Source organism: Alligator mississippiensis, chromosome 9 (genome assembly GCF_030867095.1).
Source record: "Alligator mississippiensis isolate rAllMis1 chromosome 9, rAllMis1, whole genome shotgun sequence".
NCBI lineage: Eukaryota > Metazoa > Chordata > Crocodylia > Alligatoridae > Alligator > Alligator mississippiensis.
In genome coordinates, this window is record NC_081832.1 from 22,316,123 (window position 1) to 22,320,663 (window position 4,541).

Consider the following 4,541-nt stretch of genomic DNA (forward strand, 5'->3'; position numbering starts at 1 on the left):
GAAATTTACCACCTACTGCAAATGGGACAGGCTGTATGTAACCACCTGGTAGCTGTGTAGTTAACTATGATATAATGACTATATTAGACCACAAAATAAAACCTTGTCTTCACCTGGAAAAAGAGATGTGATATTAAACACCTGCTGGCTAACACATGTTAGAATGTCCTGGTGCTTTCAACATCACATTAGTACATTCTCCAAGACGATGCATTTAACCAACCTAGACAAGGCCTAAGCCCCCATTTTTCCACTTGTATGACAGGAATAGCAATACTTCCTTACCTCCCTGTTGTGAGGTACAACGAACATTGGCAAAGTACTGTGAGCTTCTTGGATGAGTAATTACTAGAGAAATGTGCTGGATTCTAAGGTTCACCCACCTGTTTTTTTATTTCTAATCATTTCACAGAGCTCAAACAATTCTTTCAAGGTTCTCCAGAATGATCCTTATACCCTTTGCAGCAACTCCCAATACTGTAAAGAAAATTCCAGGAAGAAAGATGCTGCCATTTGAAATGAAATGAGAAACTGAGAATGGAACATATCTTCAGGAAGACTTCACAGTTTCACTTCCATTCTCGAGGAGTGAGGGGCAGTTGGTTCAGGCCCTAACATACAAATAAATCCCATTAATAAAAAGAATTAGCACTAGTCCTCTTTTTATTGCAGAGCCCTTCATAAGGACAGGTAAGCAATGCACTCTCTAGATGGAGGATTTGGAAAGGGGGGAGAGGGGGGTTGTCTTACCTAGGAAAAAGGCTTGAACTAAGCCCAGCCTAAACTCCAGCACATTTCCAAGAATAGATGCAAGGAGATACTTTCTGCTTAGTTTCAGCAGGTTGAGTTAATGACCTGAGCATCCTACTCAACCCGTTTGCTAGTCAAGATTGTTATCACTTCTAGGGCAACATTTCTCAAACTTCAGGCCAAAGGACCATCCTCAACCCTCAAAGTTTCTCACACACCAGCAGACATACCAGTCAGATCAAATTTTTAAACTGAATACGCTGTAAAGATGCATAAGACCCACAGCAACCCACAAGCTACCTGCAGCCCATTGCCACAGTCTCTTGGATCACCACAGAAGTAGGAGACAGAGTTTTCAGGGTGGGAAAAGTCCCACCTATCAGGGTGTAGGGAGCTGACTTTTGCAGGGGATTTGCTGCCAGCTTTGTTAGATCATTGTTTTAAGTAATGTCAAGGGCTCCAAGATGAGCCTATGGGTGCCTTTCTAGATGCCGATATAAATCACAAGAAATAAATAAGCAAACATTTTCCAGCTTGGATGTCTAGAGCTAAGCACCTAACTCCATATTTTGGTACCTGTAAAATGACAAGAGTAAACTGTAATTCTTTGCTGAGGGAAGAAAGGATCTGCTTATTTCACCCTTTGCTGTGCAGGGCCTCGGAGGTAGTGATCAGGGTCCTTCTTGAGCAAGGTATTTCAAGAGCAGGAAAGCGTAGGTTATCATATAGCCGACACAGAATCAGTGTCATGTGGTATATCAATCTCAAGGACTGAAGTACAGACCCAGGAAGTGCAAGTTCCTGGTTCACTTTCCTCCTCTGACTCAGAAGACCTGCCTACCAGAAGTGTGCTCTAACCAGTAGAGACATTCAGGTGGATGGAGATTTCCTCACTTTTAACTACATTGCATAACATTAAAATGCACTGTAGCAAGGACCAGATCCTCAGTGTCCCACCTCTCAGCTAAGTGTGCTAAACAGTCACTCCCATCTTTCTGCTTTGCATCTCAATGATGATTAAAAAGCAAGGGGAGATGAAGGAGAGGGACTGAAGGAAAGCCAACCTCCTGTATAGCAGGTAAAATATTTAAACTCAGATCCACTCTCTCTATTTACTCTAGTGCAAACATTTGAACCAAGTTCTCCCGCCTCTCAAATCAGCATTTTGTCTTTCTCATTGGTCTGGTTTATATAGGCCCCAGGCTCCTTCCCCAGCAGCACCTGGGAAGAATAATGTTTAACTGGCACCAGTTATACAGGTTTTTTGTTTCAGGTTATTTTGGTCTGCTACATCAGCAAAGGAGAAAATGGCTGTGCTTTTCTAGGTCCAACTGAAACAGAAGAGGCTTGAAAGGTTAGGATTTTTTGTTTAATTTTTTTAATTTCTAGAAGGGTAAAGGGCAACAGTTTTTGGTACTTAATTTTTTCTAGTGTGGAAGACTGTGGTAACTGGAAAACCTGTGTAATTATAACATCCTGAGTGTCCGGAAGCTGGAGGCTGAGCAGGTATAGGAGGTGCAAAACATTCAATCATCTAAAACTGTTCATTGGTTAACTTAGTTACTGTTTTACCTTCAATACCAAATGAATACATTTTTGGAGAAAGAAATCTTCATTAAAAATTAATTGCATTCACCTGCTATCTTCCAAGAAAGATATGGGAGGTCACAGTAAATTTGCTTCAAGAAATACATTTTGTCTAGAAAAGCTAAAGGAAACCTGGTATTTCTAAGGTAAGTAACATGCCAAAAGGAGGAGGGGGGAGCAGACTTTAAAAAAATCCACTAACACTTTCAAACCTGTTTCAGCATCAGGAAAGATCAAAATAGGTGGCACACACCCAATTTTTTCCCAGTCTCTTGCAGTGCCAACCTGTTCCTTGAGAAGCACAAGCTACGTGGTTGCTGTGACAACATCCCCACTCAGTGGTGAGATCAGAGAATAAGCCTGTGCAAGTGAGATAATTCTAATCAGGGGAGAAAATAATCTCCTGTCTCAACACAAGACCAGCGTGTAAATCTGTATATTAATCTGGCTGTATCTCTGCAGCACTCTACTTATCACAGCTTTCAAAAGAAGACCGGAACATCAAGGGAGTAAAAAATGCTTTTATTCTTTGCAGGGAGAAAATGGAGTTGTATTCCCTTGAAGTGTGAGTGATTTCTTGTAAGCAAGTTTAATAAGCGGAGCAACGGCACAGACAGGAATGAAGCAGAGGTGGCTCTAGCCCTGAAAGCTCTGGTGCAAATAACTCTGAGCTGTGGGGGAGCTCAGACGGAGGTTTCATTCCACCCATGCGCTGCCCGCTGGGCCCCTCTCTGAAGCATAGGTGTTTTCAACTGGTTTATCGCAGAGTGGTTGATCTAAGAGAGACCTGGAATAAGGCTGTATTGTCATCCCCGGTACAGGGAACTGAAGTTAAAAAAAGACTACAACCCTTTCTGCTTCTTTAGAGAGAAATTGGCTGCAATATCCAGACAGTTCTCTGCTCCCTCCCCTCGCCTCTTGAGTTCAAGCCCTGTGATGGATGAGAGGGCCCAGTCCATGGTCACCATTTATGCACTGGTTACTTAAGTATATTATCAACAGAGCCATCCCTTGGGGGGGCGAATCAGGGCAACCGCCCTGGGCCCCATGCTTTGGGGGGCCCTGCGGACAGTGCTGTACAGGCCCCGCTGGCCACCACGATCTGGCTGCTCACTGCCCTGCTGTGCTCCAGCCACTTACCACATCCCACACAGGCCCTGTACAGCCTGATATGCCCCGGGCCCCACACACCCCTAGGGTTGTCTCTGATTATCAACATTCTTCCTGATCACATGGTAGGAAGTGATGCTTGTAAATTTGTCACGGAGCAGAAATATGAGCCAGTCAGTCAAGCTAGTTGGCTGGACAAGCCTTGTCCAGCTTGGAAACAACTTGATAAGTGACAAGACTCTTCATTCATACACGTCGTATACACCCCAGGCTTCCAGCAAGCTCTTGTGCATGCTTTGTGGACAGGCCCCTCCAGGCCTGGTATGCCACTTTTTTTTTCCACTTGGAAACCTCCAAAATGTTTATGTTCTTGATGAATTGTCCGGGCTGAAATACTGAGATAAAACCATAATTAGCAAAACAGAGTGTCTTCAAACTCCATCCCATTCTAGGACTCACAGGCAAATTGCTGACCACTGGAATTCGGAAACTCTTAAAAATAAATAGTCTATTATTATGTGATGAGTTTCTACCGGGTAATCCTTTGACAACCCACCTTAGAAATGAATGACCTACTAAAAATGATAGAAGTTTCAGTGTGTGGCTTTCCACCATGGCAGTGATGGTGGAGGCAAGGGGAAGGCCACAGCTGACATTTCAAATAGCATGATGCATCTCATTGCAAGCATTTCCCAGTCTGGGGACCTAGCCAACCACCTGTTTAATCTGAGCTCAAAGGCACTGCAGCAGAGGGAATTTCAATGTTTTGTGAGACCCCCATGTTGTTATGATACAGCTTCATAATTCATAGCAGAACAAGATTGGGATGCAGGGGGAAGAGAATCTCCCAAAATAGCAATGGGATCATCAAACCCACTGCTGACTTTGTCATTTGAAAAAAGTAAGCTTCTAGCTTGTCCAAGCAAGTAAATGTCTGATATCCTCAGAATCCTGGCAGCATGCACTTCGTCAAACTCATTCACATGTACAGTATACATATGAACTTTCCACAGTGGTCTGTCAGGCCCTGCAGAATAAGGGAGTGTTATCTGCAGTTACCATGTTGTCTGACTACTGCAGGGTGTGCTTTGTGT

At 43.5% G+C, this 4,541-nt stretch overlaps 1 long non-coding RNA gene across 1 annotated transcript; it reads left to right on the plus strand.

Annotated features, from left to right (window-relative positions):
* Nucleotides 1-2,014: 2,014 nt before the first annotated feature.
* LOC109282430 (uncharacterized) lies at nucleotides 2,015-3,969 on the plus strand. Its single transcript, XR_002089404.2, has 2 exons — nucleotides 2,015-2,104; nucleotides 2,873-3,969. It is a non-coding gene; the product is annotated as an uncharacterized LOC109282430 (long non-coding RNA).
* The last annotated feature ends 572 nt before the right edge of the window (nucleotides 3,970-4,541 follow it).